Consider the following 21,528-nt stretch of genomic DNA (forward strand, 5'->3'; position numbering starts at 1 on the left):
CTGTTAAGTATAATCTATAGGTCCTGGGGGCATTTCGTCTAAGTGTAGGATTTGCGAATCTCCATTGGTTTCCGCATAATGATAGTGTTTCAGACGTTGCCCGTTTACGGTAAACGGTTCTGTGGATTTGCCTTTAATTTCTATTGCTCCACTAGGGAAGATGTTAGTGATATGAAAAGGTCCTGACCATCTGGATCGTAGTTTTCCCGGGAATAACTTTAGTCTAGAGTTAAATAAAAGGACTGCGTCGCCTTGCTTGAAGATTTTCCTTGATATACGCTTGTCATGCCATTGTTTTGTTCTTTCTTTATAGATTCTGGCATTTTCATAGGCGTCTCTTCTGAGTTCTTCTAATTCGTTTATGTCAAGGATTCTCTTTTCACCGGCGGCTTTATAGTTTAGATTCAGATTTCTAATAGCCCAATAGGCTTTATGTTCTAATTCTACCGGGAGGTGACAGGATTTTCCATAAATGAGCTTAAATGGGGTCGTCCCTATGGGGGTTTTATAAGCAGTTCGGTATGCCCATAAAGCTTCTGGTAATTTCAATGACCAATCTTTCCTTGAAGTGGCGACCGTTTTTTCTAGTATTTGCTTGATTTCTCTGTTAGATACTTCCACTTGTCCACTGGTTTGAGGGTGGTAAGGTGTCGCTATCCTATGTCTCACTCCATATTTAAATAGTAATTTTTCGAGTACCTTGGATATAAAGTGCGATCCACCATCACTGACTACTATTCTTGGGATGCCAAATCTCGGAAATATTATATTCTTAAAGAGTCTAGTTACTACTCGGGTGTCGTTTGTTGGGGAGGCTACAGCTTCGATCCATTTTGATACGTAGTCAACTGCCACGAGTATGTATTTGTTACCGAAAGAGGATGGAAAAGGTCCCATGAAGTCTATTCCCCACACGTCGAAGATCTCTACTTCCAAAATACCTTTTTGTGGCATCTCGTCACGTCTAGATATGTTTCCCGTGCGTTGACATCTGTCACATTCCTTAATAGCCGCATGCACGTCCTTCCATATAGTTGGCCAATAAAAGCCGGCTTGTAGGATTTTAGAGCAGGTCTTGGATGTACTTGTGTGTCCACCATAAGGAGCGAAGTGGCAGTGTTGGATTATATTTTCTACCTCTTCTTCGGGTATACATCGACGGAAAATACCATCGGGGCCTCTTTTGAAGAGTAAGGGATCATCCCAGTAATAGTGTTTTATGTCGTAGAAGAATCGTTTCTTCTGCTGGTAAGATAAAGTAGGTGGGACTATTCCGGCAGCTAAATAATTGACGAGATCAGCGTACCACGGTGTGGCAGATATAGCTAAGGTGGTTTCTACTTGCATGTCGGAGTTGTTCTCTTCCAAAGTAGCTATAAGTTTGTCATACGAGAAATCATCATTAATTGATGTTCTTTCCGGTTCAAGGTTCTCAAGTCTGGAGAGGTGGTCAGCTACTACGTTTTAAGTTCCTTTCTTGTCCTTGATTTCTAAGTCGAATTCTTGTAGCAACAAGATCCATCTTAGGAGTCTAGGTTTAGCATCCTTTTTTGTTAAAAGGTACTTGATAGCAGCGTGATCAGTGTAAACTATTATTTTAGCTCCGACCAAGTAAGAACGAAATTTATCTAGCGCAAATACCACTGCTAGGAGTTCTTTCTCGGTAGTGGCGTAATTCATTTGTGCTTCATCCAGGGTTCTGCTTGCGTAATATATAACGTGAAGCTTTTTATCCTTTCGTTGTCCTAAAACAGCACCTACAGCATAATCACTGGCATCACACATTATTTCGAATGGTTCATTCCAGTCTGGTGTCTGCATTATGGGTGCGGAGATCAACGCTTGCTTAAGCGTTTGAAATGCTTTTAAACAGTTATCGTCGAATATGAATTCGGCATCTTTCATCAACAGCCCGGTTAAAGGTTTAGTTATCTTAGAAAAGTCTTTGATGAATCGTCGGTAAAAACCGGCGTGTCCTAAAAAGCTTCGTACTTCTCTCACGGTTCTTGGGGGTTGAAGATTTTCGATTACCTCTATTTTGGCCTTATCTACTTCAATTCCTCTGTTCGAGATGATGTGTCCTAAGACAATTCCTTCTTGTACCATAAAGTGGCACTTTTCCCAATTAAGTACTAAGTTTACTTTTACACATCGCTCAAGAACTCTTTCCAGGTTTTCAAGGCATTCTTCGAAACTTTGTCCGTATACAGAAAAGTCATCCATAAATACTTCCATGATGTTTTCGAGAAAGTCGGCGAAAATTGCCATCATGCACCTTTGAAAGGTTGCAGGGGCATTACACAGACCAAACGGCATTCGTCTATAAGCGAAGGTACCAAAAGGGCATGTGAACGTTGTCTTTTCTTGGTCATCAGGGTGAATTGGTATTTGAAAGAAGCCTGAATAACCGTCTAGATAACAGAAATGTGAATGTTTTGCTAATCGTTCTAACATTTGGTCAATGAATGGTAAAGGGAAATGATCTTTTCGGGTTGCTTTGTTTAGTTTCCTATAATCAATGCACATTCTCCATCCTGATTCGATTCGTTTAGTTATAGTTTCCCCTTTTTCGTTTTCAATAACGGTTATGCCTCCTTTCTTTGGTACAACGTGCACAGGACTAACCCATTTGCTATCAGATATAGGATATATAATACCTGCTTCCAATAACTTGGTTATTTCCTTCTTTACTACCTCACTCAGGATCGGATTTAGTCTTCTCTGGTGTTCCCTAGAGGTTTTACAGTCTTCTTCTAACATGATGCGGTGCATACAAATAGAAGGACTTATTCCTTTAAGATCGGTGATGTGGTACCCTAGTGCGGTTGGATACTTCCTTAAGATATGTAAGAGTTTTTCTGTTTCGAGTCTCCCTAGGTCTGCATTAACTATCACAGGTCGTTCAAGTTCTAAGTCTAGGAATTCATATCTCAGATTTTTGGGAAGTGTTTTCAGATCAGGGGTTGGTTTGTTAAGACATTGCGTAGGATCCGGTGTTATTGCTAAACATTGGTTAGATCTGTCTTCTACAAGGCAGTCAGATGATTTGTCTTCTTCTAACTCTGCTTCTTTTATGCATTCATCGATGATATCCATGAAGTAACATGTATCTTCTCTTGCAGGTGCTTTCAAGAATTGGGAAAGAATGAATTCAATTTTCTCTTCACCTACTTCGAAGGTGAGTTGTCCTCGTTTTACGTCTATGATTGCACCGGCAGTTGCTAAGAATGGTCTTCCCAGTATAATGGGTGTAATATCATCTTCTCTAATGTCCATAATTGTAAAATCAGTGGGAATGTAGAATTGACCTATGCGTACGGGAACGTTTTCAAGGATTCCTACAGGATATTTGATGGAACGATCTGCTAGTTGCACAGACATTTTGGTTGGTCTTAATTCTCCCATTTCCAGTTTCTTACATATGGATAAAGGCATAACGCTAATTCCGGCTCCTAAATCGCATAAGGCTTTGTCAATGACAAATTTTCCTATGTGACAGGGTATAGAGAAACTACCTGGATCCTTGAGTTTAGGGGGCATGTTTTGAATTATAGCGCTACATTCGGCAGGGAGTGTAACGGTTTCGCTATCCTCAAGTTTCATCTTATTAGAGAGGATTTCTTTTAAGGATTTAGCATATGAGGGCATCTGCGTAATAGCTTCGGTGAACGGAATTGTAACGTTTAATTGTTTAAGGAGGTCAACAAATTTTCTAAATTGGCCCACATCTTTGGTTTTAACAAGCCTTTGAGGGTAAGGTATAGGTGGTTTGTAAGGTGGTCGAGGTACATAAGGTTCCTTCTTTTCTAGGGTTTCCTTATTACTCTCTTCCTTTTCCTTAGGTTCACTTTCCTCAGTTGATTTCTTAGGGTTTTGGTTTTCTATCCTTGGATCAGACGGTCCTTCCACTTCCGTTCCACTTCTTAATATAATTGCATGAGCGTGGCTTCTCGGGTTAGGTTGGGGCTGTCCAGGGAATGTACCAGTTGGGGCAGCAGTAGGTGCTTGTTGTTGAGCTACTTGTGATATTTGTGTTTCCAGCATTTTGTTATGGGTAGCCAAGGCATCTACTTTGCTTGCTAGTTGTTTAAGTTGTTCGCCAGTGTGTACATTCTGGTTTAAGAAATCTTTATTGGTTTGTTGTTGGGAAGCTATAAAGTTTTCCATCATGATTTCCAAGTTGGATTTCCTAGGGGCGTTATTGTTAGGCATGGATGGGTTCGGTTTCTGATATCCCGGAGGTATAGCTGGGGCTTGATTTGGAGACTGTCCAGGTGCGTACAAAGCGTTATTGCTCTTATATGAAAAGTTTGGATGGTTCTTCCAATTTGAGTTATAGGTGTTCGAATAGGGGCTTCCTTGAGCATAGTTTACTTGTTCTGCTTGGATTCCTGTCAAGAGTTGACAGTCCGTAGGAGTGTGGCCTTGGATTCCACAGACCTCGCAATTCTGAGTTATAGCAACCACGGCGGCTGGAGGTGATACGTTTAAACTTTCAATTTTCTGGACCAAAGCATCCACTTTTGCGTTAACGTGATCAAGGTTACTTATCTCGTACATGCCAGTTTTCGTTTGAGGTTTTTCCACCGTTGTTCGTTCGGTTCCCCACTGATAGTGGTTTTGGGCCATGCTCTCGATAAGCTGGTAAGCATCAGCATAAGGTTTGTTCATTAATGCACCACCTGCAGCGGCGTCTATTGTTAACCTTGTGTTGTATAAGAGACCATTATAAAATGTGTGAATTACTAACCAGTCTTTCAAACCATGGTGTGGGCAAAGTCTCATCATGTCTTTGTATCTTTCCCATGCTTCGAAAAGAGACTCGTTGTCTTTTTGTTTAAATCCGTTTATCTGGGCTCTTAACATAGCTGTTTTGCTTGGCGGAAAGTATCGGGCAAGAAAAACTTTCTTCAACTCGTTCCATGTGGTGACTGAGTTGGAAGGGAGAGATTGAAGCCATCTTCTAGCGCTATCTCTTAATGAGAAAGGAAAAAGACGAAGTCGAATTGCCTCTGAAGTGACACCATTAGCTTTAACAGTATCAGCGTATTGAACAAATACGGATAAATGAAGGTTTGGATCCTCGGTAGGATTTCCAGAGAATTGGTTCTGTTGCACTGCCTGCAACAGCGAAGGTTTAAGTTCGAAGTTGTTTGCTTCGATTGCGGGCGGAGCAATACTTGAATGCGGCTCATCTTGCGATGGAGCGGCGTAATCTCTAAGAGCACGAGCTGGTTCTGCCATCTCGGTTATCGAAGGAAAAAGGTTTTTGAAATCAGGAAGTTCTATAGGAGGGAGATTGTTTGCAGCACGATATTCCCGAATTCGTCGTAAGACTCGGAGATATAGTTCGATATCGTTGATTCGTAAATAGAGCGGTTCGCCTTGTGGGCGAGTGCGTGGCATACAAATCAACGAAAGAAAGAATAGAAGAAAAAGAAACCTTAGTCTCTACAGCGTAACGGAAGAGTTACGATATCGATTAAATAAAAGTCCCCGGCAACGGCGCCAAAAACTTGATCGCTCGACTTTATGAGTCGAATTTGGGGTACAAACTGCAAGTGCACAGTTCTATCGCGTAGTTTTAAAAGATATCGATCCCACAGGGACTTATGAATCGATATACCGTTATCTAAGGTTACTACGTAAAGCTAAGGTGGATAATGGTTGATTGTTTGGGGGCGAAGCTAAAAACTAAACTAAGATCTAGATTGAATATTAATAAAGCGGATATCGGTATGTAGTTCGTCGTAATTAGGGAATCAATTCTTTGTCGGTTTCTTGGTTTGAAAATAAATCGTTTCAGTTAACTTTATTGATTAAAGGTTTTATCTCAAACTCTCGCTCTGTTGAATAAACCATGATTTTATGTTAATGTAGCTGTCACTTATAATTAAGTCAAAAACCACTTTTTGAAAGCAATAAAGTTGCAGAAACTCTTTTTAGGAAAACACTGACCGTTTTAAACACCCTTATCTCAAACTCTCGCTCTGTTGACTTAGGTTATACAATTAAACCCGAATGCTTAACTCTCGTCCTCACATTCAATCTTTAAGAATACTTTTTGGAAAAGGTCAGAATTTAATTAACTCTAAAACTTGCTCTCGCCCTGATCTAGAATTAATGCCTAATTTACACTGTCCAGTTAAAACCTCAAACTCTCGCTCTATTGATTTTAACTTCTTTATGTCTTTTACTTTTGTAAAAAATCTTGTTATTAAACCTGTAAATTGAGACCGTAAAAAGATTGATTTTAATTTTAAGTTTAATTAGACCGACTTAGTCTTGATCCCTTATTCCGCTTACTTTACATACCGATATCTAGGCGAATTAGCCAGACATGCTAAACAAACAAAAATACATATCATGCATAAACAGACTCATCCCAGGCAGATAATATAAATAATTAATAAAACAAAGCATTAAATAATGATTAAAGAACCTGAATGCGTTAAACAATAGTCTTGAACACTCCACCACAAGCCGGTAGGATTTGTTCTCGGATTCTTCAATTAAACAATAACTTCAACCAAGGAAAAATAAAAAAAACTAGATTCTAACGTAAGGTTAGATCCGGTAAAAGTTGCACAATAGTTTCCGGTGTAGAAACTATTGTGCGAAAAGAATTAATTGAATGCTAGAAAAGAAAATAGAATTGCAAAAAGGTAAAACAATAAAAATTCTGCAAAGTAATACTATAAAAATATAAGCCTAAACTGCTGGAAGAAAAAAAATGCGAAAACGGCAAAAGGCGTGGAAAATCTCCGAACCCAGAGCTTTCCCAATTAGCTGCTATTTATACTGCTACTTGTGTAACGGCTTTCCAAGGGTTTCCGTATGCGCGGTCTTTTCGTTCCGAGGGTCAAGCGTGGAAATAGCTTTCAACGTGGTCAGTTGAGTTCCTAGTGCCAAAAATATAGGGGAATGGTGTGACGTCCGTCACACCATGTGTGACGCTCGTCACAGGAGTGTGCTTAGTGTGACGCTCGTCACAACCTTTGTGACGCCCGTCACAGGTACAACGTGCGCTTTCTTTGGGCTGGGCTTGGTCTTTGTTATTTGTTTCCTTTTTATTCCTTTTTACTCCTTTTTACACCTCCTTTTCTTCCCTTTTTCACTTTTGCTTCAAAATGGATACCTGACATAAATAGAAAGGAAATACTGCATAATATCTGATAAAATGAGATAAATTAAAGTAAATGATAATATAATCTAATTGAATTAAGTCCTAAAATGTGATATAATTTCATGTTATCAAGTCTCAACCAACCCCAGTCGGAACCGAAGTCAGTTATCTCACTACTTTCTAATGGCTAGGATGAGTCAATTAGGGTTCTAAAGGTCTGGTTAACGCTTTGATGACACCACGCGGACGCCAAATTTGTCCTCAAGTAAACATGAGGAACATCAGGACATCCAAAGTGTCACATTAACCGTAGCCATCATTTTAACCATTCCAGTATACGCCGGATAGTCGCGATGATCTCTTGCTACTTACCTAAGGTACACTAGATCCGGGTGTAGGATCTTTCACTCAAGCATAAAATACCCAAGCAATCCCTTAAAAGTAAATCAGACAATTCAAATAAGTGATCTTGTTTTTTAAGGTAACCTCTCTTTTTAAGGATCCCCAGCAGAGTCGCCAGTTCTGTCATACGGTGAATTGACTTGGTGTGTTTTTGCTTTGGAAAGCAAATGTCGCGGATAGCAAGAGTCGCCACCGACTTTTCTTTTATCCAATAAGGAAAGGCGGAAAAGAACAGGAAAGACCTTGATTAGATTTTGGGTTCGGGAGGTACATTATACAAAGAGAAGGTGTTAGCACCCTTTGTATCCATGGTTATCCATGGGCTCTTAATTGCTTAATCACTTATGTTTTTCTTGTCCGAAAATGTGTTTGAGAACTGTTTAGAAAATGTTTTGAAAAGAGAGTTTAACTTTGTAATGATTCTTGTACGAATGTATACAAAGTATTTATCTCGTTTAATTTTGAAAGCTGTTTAGAAAAATATAACTTGGCAATGATTCTAGTACGAATGTATACCAAGTGGTGATTTTCTAATAGATGTTTTGCAAAGTGTGAGGTGTGAAAAGTATTTTAAGTTGTGAGTCAGCATTTAAGAGTTATACCTACCCAAGGTCTTTATGGGTATTTCCTATCCTTATGAAGGTAAAATTGTCCTTACTATTGAGAAGTAAGTAGTCTTGTCCTTTGGATGTAAGGGACATCGTAGGGTCATCGATTGGTCATTGAAGGCAACATTTGTAAGGATACCTTAGCATTCGAAGGGACAATCATCATTTAACCGTAGGCTACAACGACAGGCCATCGAGGGACAAAATCATATATTCGCAGGCAATATCCGAGGGACTATGATTTATCTTATAGTGACATGATGATTTAATCGAAGGGTCTTTGCTAAGTGTATCCCCACATTCACGGGACATGACCGTAATACCGTAAGGCAACAAAGAGAGGGCCAAGATCATATATTCAAGGGCAACATTTGTAATCAGTTAGGTAATTAGGATGAATCTCCACAAGGGTATCCCACAAATAAAGTGGAATACCTAGCAAGCTACCTTCTTCGGGAGTATGTGAGCCCTCACAAAATTCAGCAAACAGGTCAGAATACCAAATGGGGTGCGATCAATAGTTGCACCGAACAAAGGAATCGCAGTAGTAATAATGTCAGGCAAATAATACATAGCTATGATAGAACATGTCAGATAAGCACAGAACAGAACAAAAAAAAATCAGCGACTGTCATGTTCGCTACTGCCTCGCCTAGCGAAGGCTTGGCGAACACTCGCTACATGTTCGCTTAGCGATGTGCTAGCGAACGACTGCGGGTTTTGAGTTTAATAACAGTACAATTTTCGGAACTCCGGACCCTATGGCATCCATTACAGAAATTACACGGTTAAACATTCAGGATATTCATGCATACTTAAATCCACATGCAAAATCTAACTACATATCCAAAATTCAATCATAATGCATCATGTATTTAGAGATTACAAATTGGAAGTATAAAACGGTAGTGGTGGTGCAAACCTGTTTGCAATTGAATTGCACCAGTGAATTGGCAGATCACTCTTAGGGTTTGTACCGGATCGAGTGGGCGGAGGTAACCGTTGTGCAGGTGAGTTTCCTTCAAGGTTTCCTTTAGGGTTGCTCTGAATTCTTTTGATTAGCCTCCAGGGTTTATTCTCTGTGCGTGTTTGTGTTTCTCCTTTTCTCCTCTGTTTTTCGTCCTCCCTTTTTCTGAATGAGGTCTTGGGATTTATAATAGTTTTTGTGACCTGATGGGCTCAGAATGAAGCCTAAAATTTCTGGTATTCGCAAGCTTCGCTAGGCGAGTGGTGCAGCGAAGAGTTCGCTAGGCGAAGGATTTGCTCGCCTAGCGAGCATGCCAGTTTGAGTCATTTTCTGGATTTGGCCACCTGTGAGCTGGGTCTTTGTTCCTTTAAGATCAATGTCTTGAACAATGAGTTGGAGTGCCTTGAAGAATGTCTTGAAAGATTAACGGGCAAGTTTTGGGGTATGACAGATACCTAGATGAATTAGGGATTCCTTGACAAACAAGCTTCAAACTCTTGATGAAATATTAATCAAAATGACAAATAAATAACATGGGTATACATGTATGATGTTTATAACCAATGTGGACCTTTTATTTCTTAATATCTTGCATTGAGGGCCTCAAACCCTAGTTGTGGGCTTGATGGGGCACAAATGGACACACACTACCTACAAAAGAAACAAAGTTATACTAGACATATTTTTGTATTTTGGTTAGTAAAGAAAGAAAATAAAGTATGATGCATTCATATATGCTTGATGATATCTCCCAATTTAAACCCAATGAATGATAGGTGAGGAGAATACCAAGGTGTGATCCCAATGCAAATGCAAAGCTATGAGATGGCATAATGGATCTTAGGGGTCAAAATTGGGGTCTTACAATATCAAGGGGGCATTCTATGGCACAATGAAATAATGTGAAGAAAGAAAAATGACTTCCCAAACAACATTCGTATTCGAATCGAAATGGATACGATGAACAAAGTAATTAGATTATGTAGTTCATATCGCTAGCCCGATCATAATCGTACTAATTGTCCCAGTGTTGGAACAAACACAACAAGATAATTTTAATTGTAACTCTTTTGATTTATATTAAAAACAACATTCATTTCATATGATAAGCTGAACAAATACAATAATTAAACAATAACACAAGAAACTACAACAAATAAAATAACATCACAAACAAATACAACACATAAGCAACATAACTATGTGATTACAACCATTAAAATAATTTTGTGAGAAGTAATCCTTCTTCTCATTATGTTCAAATAACCAACAAGTATTAGTAAAGGTGACTTTAAAAACCTTGTCACAAAGTTGACTAATAGTAAGAAGGTTATGTTTAAGACCATCAACAAACATAACATCAGAGATAGTAGTAGATGAGGGATTACCTACACTACCTTTTCCAAGTATAACTCCTTTGTTGTTATATCCATAAGTGACGAACCCCTTCTTCTTTGGCACAAAGTCAATTAATAAAGATATGTCACCTGTCATATGTCTTGAGTATCCACTATCAAGATACCACATCTTTCCGGTAGATTCAAGACATTCAACCTATAAAATTAAACAAATGAAATAGGTACCCAATTTTCATTAGGTCCTCGGAAGAGAGTGAAATCAAGGTTGAATTTGGGAAACCATTGAGAAGCTCGTTTAGGAACAAAAACCTTCCTAAATCTACACTATTCAATAGTGTGACCCGTCTTACAACAATAATGACAAGATAGGTTACGATGAGACATGCTTTTGCCATTCAAATTCTTTTTGAAATTTTTATGCTTTTTGTGTGAATGGTTCAAAGACCTTTCAAACTTAGATGGATTAATAGCAAATGCAATCTTAGGTTGTAAGGTACTAATTTGACTTAAAGAACATTTATTTCTTCTTACCGATCATGATAAGATTCATAACCAAACCTAGAAGGTTTATCATCCTCAATCTTGTCCTTTTGAACATCTAGCATAAATAGCTTAATTTATTCCAATTTCTTTTCTAATTATAAGATCTTAGCTTCTAATTATAAAAACATATTTTCATGTGAAGCTAAATTATTAAAATCATTCAATGTTTCTCTATGAAGATTATCAAAAACATACTGTAATTGAGAATAAGATAAATCACTAGTGAACTCAAGTTTAGAAGGACTTACATTTTTCTTATTCCGTCTAGTTGCCATAAGACGAATCCAGGCCGATTCTATGCTTGAAGTAGAACTTCCACCGCTTGAGGTATCACTCACACTTTCACAAGTAACATATGCTCTTTTAGCCTTGCTAGATCTCTTATGATGTCCTTTCTCATTGTCTTTCTTAATCATGGGACATTCCGGTCTATAGTGACCAACTTCACCATAATTATAACAAGAGCTTCTAAATTTATCTTTCGTATTCTCATCATCTTTTGAAGACTTGGATTCCTTCTAAATTTGGATAAGTTTCTTTCAGAGTGCTTTACTCTATTCTTCCTTATATACCTTTGGTATTTCTTAACAAATAGCCCAAAATCATCATCATCGAAGTTCTTGTCATCCTTTTTTCACAATCACTAAGCTCATTCTTTGAGGACTTTAAACTAGAAGTATTTAGAGGAATGAACTTCTTCTCTTCCACATTGTCTTTACCTTTCCTCTTCTTCATATTCTTTTCATATTCTTTCTCATGTTTCTCCCAACAAGTGAGTTTTTGCTCATGCTCTTCCAATTTTTCAAACAAAGTAGTGAAATCAAGTGCTTTAAGATCATTCACCTATTTAACTGCGGTGACCTTATGTTGTCATTCCCCATTAAGATATCTCAAAACCTTATTAGTAGCAATATCATTGGAAGTAGGCTTACCTAGAGCATTCAGCTGGTTAATAAGAATAGTGAATCTCTTTTGCATGTTGGCAATGGTTTCACCATGCTTCATTCGAAAGAGTTCAAACTCTTGATTTAATGTGTTGATCCTAGCTTGTTTGACCTTATTAGTTCCTTCATTAGCAACCTCTAATACGTCTCACATAGCTTTGGCGGTTTCATAATGGGAAACACGATAATACTTATCAACACCTAAGGCAGATATGAGAATATTTTGTGCCTTCCAATCATGTGACCATAACTTCCTATTATTATCATTCCATTGACCTTTCGATTTTTATACGATGACGCCTTAACCATTGGTCATTATAATTTCATCAGGACCATTGATGATAGCATCCCATACATCCTTATCAACAAAGTTGATATGGATATGCACACAAGCTTTCCAATAGCCATAATTCACACTGGTAAAAATAAATGCTCTATTATACACCAATTTAGGTTCGATAGTCATAATCTAATAAATAAATCTTAAGCACAGAATCAATCAGAGCTCATGATACCACTTTTTAGTAGATAGGCCTAAATCTAGAGGATGGTGAATAGATCAAAAATTAAAACTTGAAGAAAAATTGGTTTTGAAAAAGCTTATAGCGTGGAAGCAAGTTTTGAATTTTTCCCATATCCAAAATCGTCTAACTCAACCTACTATCGAAAAGCTCAAATATGTGTAGAGGTGTCAATATAATGATAATAATCCACAAGTTAATCAACAACAAGCAAACACAACTAGTTAAATACAATACAATAAGAAAAGTATATCTCTAGTGATTAAAGCACACAAAATATTAAGTCAAGTAATTTGTCGAACACTTAGTGTATAATCAACAATGTTTGGAGTTTTATATGGTGTTTTTTGTTCTTAGAAATCAAATCACAACCAAATGGTTTTTGATCTACACAACAACACAAATTTTAAAACACATTCAAAATTACGATCCAAATAAGATTGATCAAATGATCAATGCAATCAAAAATTTGATAACCGAAAAATAAAAGAGAGAGATAGAGAGTACACAAGGATTTATTTAGGTAGTTCCATAATCGACCTCGATATGGGTATGTCTTCCCTCAATTCGAATTCGAATTAAGATATTATAATAAATCTTACTTTGGGAAATATACGTATACAAGAGATGAAGAAATCGAACTCTACAAACTCTAAGTTTGATGTTGACTTTACTACTTCTAAAACCCTTGATCAAAGATTGATCAAGTAACCAACAATGGTGCTTCAATTCATCTGTTCTTGCTACTTCCTTGCAAGACACTCCTTGTCCTAAATCTTTCACTCGGTTGAATTAATCCCAAGCGCACACTTGTTGAAACCCAAGATTTGCCAACACGATCCACCGACTCATGCTACTCCCTTGCAAGTCACCCCTTGTCCCAAGGCTTTCACTCAATCGATCTAAATTGTGTAATCTTGTCCAAAACCTTCAAACCCTAAGAGATCTTGAAGGAAAACCTTAACTCTGTTTTCTGATTTGAATCCCTCAAAGTTCTCAACCTAATAGTCTTGATACAACAAACCTAATTGGACGCTATCAACCCTAATCTAGATGACATCCAATCAAAAAATTATTATGTGAAGTTTGATTATGTGTATGCATAGATTGAGTTGAATATGATAAGAATGCTTTGAAATCCTAGATTCATGTAGGTTTTACTCACTCTAGAAACCTTACTAGAGAATGATGCATGTATGAAGTATTTATATGCATAGGTGAATGAAGGCAAAAAGGAAAGCAAGTAACTTTGAAAAAATATGAAATTTTGAAAAAATTTATCGTATAGGTCGACCTATTAAAGTTATGTGTCGAACTGTATGAGTCATAGGTCGACTTGTTCAAGGTCATCTGCTGACCTGTCAAAGTTATGCACTCCTTATGTGTCGACCTGAAGAGTCGGCACATAAAACAGAGACTAAAAGCTTTAATACTGCAGTATATGTATCGACATATAAGTTGCATGTGTCGACCTATAGCCAGGAAAATTTTACCATAGGTCGACCTGCTCACGTATGTGTCGACCCGTAGGTCGACATGTAATCAACATGTGTCGACCTGTAATGTTGTTTTTCACAAAAATTAATTTTCCTGCATGTTTGATGCATGAGACCTTTTCAAAGATGTTATGCTTCATAATGCTAAGATACACATAGAGAATCAGAGGATACCGTCCAATATACATAAACGCTAAAGTATCAAAGTTTTGACATCATACAAAACACATCTAACAGAAGATGCACTCACAACTTGGTCACTTGTCGAATTGCCTCAAGGAAAGAAGGCAATCAGTGTGAAGTTGGTATACAAGGTGAAGTTAAAATCCAAAAGGTGAAATAACTAGACACAAGGCAAAGCTTGTGGCGAAAGGATTTCTTCGGAAGGAAGGAATCAACTTTGACGAATTTTTTGCACCACTAGTTAGGATTGAAACGACCAAGTTGGTTGTTAATCTAGAAAACATGAACAACTGACACATATATCAAATGGATGTGAAATGTGCACTCCTGAATGGCCTCTTAGATGAAGAAGTTTATGTTGCACAACCAGCTGGGTTTGTGAAACATGGCGAAGAAAGTAAGGTATATAGGCTGCATAAAGCTCTGCGTGGACTTAAGCAAGCTTCAAGAGCTTGGAATAAGAAAATAAGACAATTTCCTAATGGAGAAGGAATTTGTGACGTGAACAACTGAGCATGAAGTATATGTAAGAATAAGCAATAATGAGTTGCTTATACTATGTCTTTATGTCGATGACCTATTGATAACAAGAATTTGCAATAAGAAGATCGAAGATTTCAAACATGACCTAAGTGGGGAGTTTGAAATGCCAGACTTGGGAAATCTCTCATATTTACTTGGCATAAAATTCTATAAGAGTAGTAGAGGCCTGATGATGCACCAAAGAAGATATGCGGGTGAAATACTCAAGGGATTTGAGATGCAAGATTGCAACCCAAATTCGACTCCAGCTGAGCCCAAATTATAACTGTTGAAAGACACAAACGAAGATGATGTCGATCAAACGCAATACACAAGACTCAGTGGATCACTTAGATAACTTTGTCACATAAGGCTTGATCTAACATACAGTGTGGGTATGGCGCGGAGTTCATGCATAAGCCAAAGGTATCATGTAACACCCCGATTAAAATAAGAGAATTATTTAATTGAGTTAATATTATTTTATTAATTTAATTAAATAAAGTTGAATTATTGGATTATTTTTTTATTATTATTATAGATGTTATTTATTTTAATAATAATTAAATAATAAAATAAATGGAATATGAAGAGTGGAAGGGTAAAAGTGGGAATTGAATAAAAGAGGCCAAAGTGAGGACTCAGGTTGTTTTCACGTTTTTTTTGCCTCAGAGTCAGAGAGAAAGGAAACCGCTGAAGAGGAAGAGAAGGAAGAGGAAAAGGCCAAAGACTGCTCAGAGCTTCCTTCGATCCAAAGAGGTAAGGGGTCTGAATCTTATTAAACGATAATATGCGAACAATTTCATGTATATGTTGGATTGTTGATAGATTTTGAGGATGTTAGGGGGGATTGGGAAAGTTGGGGTTTTGATGGAAAATCACGTTGGATGAAACTGCGTTTAGACTGTAATTGAATATGTGTTTAGGTTAGTTATGAATTTCCGAACGTACAGCTTTTTACGGAAGTTGAATCGGAGGTCCGGAAGTCCTCCAACGGCGGGAAATGCGGAGAACTCTGCATTCTGCCTTGTGTTAGCGCAGGGACTGCTGTTTTGTCTGCGTTAACCGGTTAACCCAGGGCGTTAACCGGTTAACACTGTTATATTTTGTGAAAATGTTGAGTTTTACCTGCGTTAACCGGTTAACCTATAGCGTTAACCGGTTAACACTGTTGTGTTTTGCCTGGAAGTGTAATTTGCCTGCGTTAACCGGTTAACCTATATCGTTAACCGGTTAACACTGTTGCAGTGTGGAAAAATTGTTAAATTTTACGTTGTGAACCCAATTGGTGAATGGCCTATTGTAGTTAATTAGGATGAGTAATTTTGTTGAGTTGTATGTCATGCTATTAATGATGATAATACCATGACTATATGATGTTGTTGTTGCTATGTTGATTATGATGCATGTTTGGTGTGCATGCATTCATGAAAGGCCGATGCCTAGTGATGAACGGACTGAGTTCCAATGATGTTGTTGACTCCGGGCTTGTTGAGAGGCTTGGTTCCTTGCGGGGAACTCGGATTCTATGGTGATGAATCCGGGAGTGGTGATCCTGTAGTCGGTCACAAAATGGGTATACCGAGTCGTGTTGAGTCATGCATGGGTGTGTGCATTGCATTTGATATGTTGTTTTGTTGATGTTCATGAGTATGTTGATTATGATGATTATGATAAGCTGCGTTGGCATATGTGAAATATATTTATGTTTATATTTCTGTCGTTATATTATTATTTAATAATGTAATTCTCACCCCTTCTGCATGTGTTTATGTTCATCTATGATGAGCAATGTGCAGATAAAGAGGAGTAGCTATTGTCGAGGTTTGAAGAATAAGTGTAGAGTTATTCTACAGAGTCGAGTCAAATGCTCTGGTCATGTGACACCGGGGTTATGGGATTCGATAGATAATTGGTTATTATTTAAGTTGTTTATGATGACTAAAATGTTGAGATATTTTGTTGAGAATTGTTGAAACATTATTATAATATTTGTGTGGTTGTCCGCTGCGGAATTTTAATAAAATATGTTTTTTCTGTTTATTGTGATGCGATAAGTGTTATGTTGTAAGAAATGTAAACTCTTCTACTTGTTGTACTCTGATAATCTATTTAAATATGTCGTTTGGGTAGAAGGGTGTTACATTAGTGGTATCAGAGCCAAACCTCTCCCAGTACGATGTGGTTCGGGGACGAACCAAGCGGAAGTTGGTGGGCATGTAACACCTGAGGTCGGAGAGGCCGAAGAGTGGTTACATGTGACACCCGAGGGCGAGGGAGTGGTTGTTTATGCATGAGGCATGACAATGAGACACTCCTAGCAGCTTCTAGGGGAAAAAACCGAATTCACATCGGAATGAGAGGGATCCTGAGGCTATGCAGGTATGGGACTGCATGGTTGAGTGAAGGCTTATAAGGATTAATTGGTACTACCTATACCAACAAGATGCATCTTCTTTTCGGTAGCCCAATAGATAAGAACTCCATAGTTAATCGTGCTTGACTTGGAGTAGTATTGGGATGGGTGACCTTCTGGGAAGTTTCCCGGAAAGTGTGTGAGTGAGGACAAAACATGCCGAAAAGACTCGTGTTGGTTTGTGGGGTCAGTCGGTAATCCTGAAAGCGGTTTGGGGTGTTACATATCACACCTAGCAATGACGAAAAGGATACTAAGGTATCTGAAAGGAACTCTCAACTACGACGATTTGTTTCCTGCAGCTGATGAAGGAAAAGAATGTAAGTTAGTGGGATACACCGGCTCAACTTGCTACAGTGACGTTGAGGATAGAAAATTCATAGTTGGTTATGTGTTTATGTTAGGTGGTGCACCAATTGCTTGGAGTTCAAGAAAGGAACCGGTAGTATCGTTGTTATTGTGTGAAGCATAGTACATAATTGCTTCTCTTTGTGCATGTCAAGCAACACGGATGATGAATTTAGTTGAAGATATTATAGGGAAGAATCATGGAACGATTACCATGAAGATCAACATCGTGTCTACTATCAATCTGGAAAAGAATTCGATACTGCATAGACGAAGCAAACACATCGAAACGAGGTTCTGTTATCTTCAAGAGCAAGTAGCAGAAGCGAAGCTGAACTTGGAACATTGCAGAAATGAGAATTAGATTGTAGACATCATGACAAAAGGAGTGCATGTCGAGTGTTTGAGAAGTTAAGATCTATGATGAATGTAAATAACTTAGACACAATGAATTAAGTGGTATGTTGATTTGTAATTCATTGTGTCGAAGCATGTTGCTTGACATAAGCAAGGAAGTGTCGAATCACCTAGGTGTTGAAATGTATTGTATGTCGGAGTGTATCTCGACAGAGTTTGTTAGAGTTGGCTTTATTTATGCTTTAACTGAGTTAGTTAGTTTGTTAAGAGATTGCTTGGGTTGCAAGCAACCTCGATCTATGAATGGGAAGGTGCCCTATTATTGATTGTAACAATTTTGAAAGTGAATAAATGTAGTTTGCAAAGTTTGAAAGCAGAGAGAAACTTTACAGAAAATCTCAAGTTTTCTTCTTTCTTTTTCTTTCAAAAACCCTAATCTTTCTTTCTTCCCGAATTATTTTCTTAGCTTTCTTCCATTACAATTGTGCAGCGAAATCTTACAACCAAGGTTGGTTGATTCACTCAAGTGAAGAGTGAAGAACAATAGGGAATTTGATCGGTGTGATTGAATCTTGTTCATCAAATTTTGGTTCTGAATTCTCCATAGATTTTGGTGAATTTCTTGAAGGAAGATTGGTGAATTTCCAACATACCTAGTGATAAGACTTACGAAAACTTAACTACTTGAGCGAGTATGGGTAAGTATTTATGATGATATAGTATCAAAGGAAAATCTTTATCTTCTATCATTTTTATGTTTTAACATAATTTTTAAATATTTTTTTTAACATTTTGCTCTTAACTTGTATGCTCCGAGCTAGTCAAAGTCTCATTAAGATCGGTTTAATTCATATGCTCAATTTAGTAAGAGTGTTTCACTCACTAACGTACATGCGGACATTCATTCTTGAATATTACATATAAGCATAACATCCCCTTTCAACTTGATTGTTGATCCATATTAAACGACCGCTCATACTTTACGACAGATGAACATGAAACATTTCCAATTGTCTCCTCTATATAAGTGTGACCTTGAGTCAATCCCAAACATTCTTTACACACACTTGCAAAGTTATACTACATTCAAACATTGATTTAACCATTGGAGTGATAATATTTTACAAGTATTCCCATATAACCCTTAGATAATCATAACCATTGTACCGCAAACCTTACTGCAATGATCATCTTCAAACTTTCATCTATTTATGTTTTATTACATAATAATGACGTCGGTTGTGAGGATCATATTTTTATTCTCGCAATCTTTTCACTGAATCATCTTTTGATTTTACATGAAATAAGGAAATTTTTTACCAAGCACTTGCAATTGCTGCTTATTGGCCAATAAGGGTGTTAGTCGGGTGTGTGGTGGCTGACTTTAGCTCTTATCCAAATTCTTCCCATGGTTTGGTTAGAAACTAGAAATGAGATGTGAGGTAGTGAAATTGTCTCTTGTTGCGGTTGGGTAGTACTTTTGATACGACATAGAGGTTGACCTACAAGGTTAACACTATAATGCCCAAATATGTGAGAGAGATCATAAGTAATGTGCTTGTGATAATAAATTTGAATACTTGAAATGGCGTGCTTACATGTGATGTGACGTGTTGTGCAGACAACTATCAGATTGAATCAAATGGTGATTGATACGCTGAAGCCATGGGGTTAAATTATCTGCTTATGATTAGAATGAATGTCTACTTGTTCTATGTGTCTATCAACTCGAGGCTCACTCTTGAACTTTTTACTATGAGTCTTGAAAACGGCATGAACAAAACCCTATGGAGGTTCAAACAATAAGTTAATTTATTTTTATATTAGGTATGATTAAAAAAAGTATACTACACTTGATTTTAACTAACAATAATTCCATCGCAAGTAAATATATAATTTTGGTGTATAACTTTGTTACATTGTTTATCAATAAAAAAACTATTGCTTATATAATTTCAAACTAGTGGGATACCCGTGCATTTGCACGGGTTCTAATGGGTGACGCGCAATTGGTTTAAAAATAAAAATAAAAAGTAAAAAAAAGTGTAATATAAAATTCTGAAATATTTTCAGAAGGAAATGTTTTTATTAAAACCAATAGGGGATAAAAAATGGTTGGGATTAAATAGAAGATATAAGATGAACAATAAATTGAATAAGATATAAAGGTGGCATATAAGTTATGACACTAAGGAATAAAATTGGAAGAGACATACTTAAATAGGAACAAAACATAAATAATATTAAGTTAGCCATAATGGGTCAAACATTTTACATTAAAGATGACCCATGAATTACACAATATATTTGGTTAATAGTTGTATTTTTGCACAAAGTCTTTCATTTACCCTAAAGTAAAGAACTGAAATAAAAGTCTGTACACTACTACGAACCAAATTTCTGAAACAACAATAACAACCTCAACAATGGCTAGCTACGTTATGAACGCTAAAAAAGGACCAAAGAAGAATGTGGAAACAACGACGAATGGTTCATTGAAGATAGAAGATACATCGAAAAGGTAAATATTCACCCGATTGAAGTTATTAAGATAAGGTTTTTCATGTTGATATATTCTACTGATTATATAAAAGCGTAATCTGAAGTTGCATGTATGAATTTTTTTGATTTAATGCATTGAAACTAGTATCAGATAACCATTCAGTGGGATCGAAGATGTCTTCAGCAACGAATGAAATGTTAAGGAGAAATGAAGAAAAGATTGGGTAAAAGTTACAGTTCTGAAACTTTTTTTTAGTCAAATGGATATCTTTTAGGTGTTGCATGTTGGTTTATGAAATTTTATAGGAAATATTGTGCAATGTTTGTTGATGGTTGAATTGTGATGCATGTCGTCATCGAGAAAGTGTCATATCTCGATCTCATCAGACATTAGCATGTAAGAGAAAAGTAAGTATTTATTGAGAATAGATGCAAGTTAGTATGTGATTGTAGTTTGTATGTTAAGCAGGTAGCAGTTGAAGTTTGTATGTTAAGTAGTTCGAATTCGCAGTAAATGGGGAAGTCATAACATGTATCAACATAAATGATGTTAGTTTGTTAATAAAAGTTTTCTATATTAGGAAAAATAGTCACAGTAGAATAGAATAATAGTTGACAACAAGGTGTATGAGTTATGAAAGAAAATTTTCAACATAATAAGAATAAAGTCGACACAGTAAAACTTGAAGTGAGTATGTGTTCTTATGTTGCTACATTTCTGCTGAGGGTGAAGTCGAAGATCTGGAATTCAAATGGGAGAAGAAAATAACATTTGGATACATAAGCATCAAGAATGTATTGGTATGTATATTAATTTGCAGGTGTTCAATACTTGGATTCTTGTAAATATCAATGTAAGGTGAGTTTATTTGTGTTTGATGCAGCACATTCTGAGGATGTTATGAAGAATTGTTTGAAATGGAACCATAAGTCTATCGTGTTGGTTGATGCAGATAAAGGTGACACTTATGATGCAGAAATTCGTATTGCTAAGAGAAATGAGAATGTTGTGTGGAAGGAAAAGTTCATTGATATGGGATGGTATGAGTATGCCAAGAAAAAGAAGACCAGAAGACAATATGTTATTGGTTTTAAGATCTGTTATCCGGCGGAAAGGCTTTATGTGTCATTGTTAAAATGTAGTGTGATGTCGAGTATTGTTCGATCAGTTTGATGTTGGAAATCCCCCAAAACCATGGAGAATTTTAATCAATCTTGATGAACAAGATTGTTAT

General features: G+C 37.0%; 1 pseudogene; it reads left to right on the plus strand.

The window, feature by feature from the left end:
* Window positions 1-4,759: 4,759 nt before the first annotated feature.
* On the plus strand, window positions 4,760-4,859 carry LOC127110552 (uncharacterized; annotated as a pseudogene).
* Window positions 4,860-21,528: the final 16,669 nt, after the last annotated feature.

Source organism: Lathyrus oleraceus, unplaced genomic scaffold, assembly GCF_024323335.1.
Source record: "Lathyrus oleraceus cultivar Zhongwan6 unplaced genomic scaffold, CAAS_Psat_ZW6_1.0 chrUn0001, whole genome shotgun sequence".
Lineage (NCBI taxonomy): Eukaryota > Viridiplantae > Streptophyta > Magnoliopsida > Fabales > Fabaceae > Lathyrus > Lathyrus oleraceus.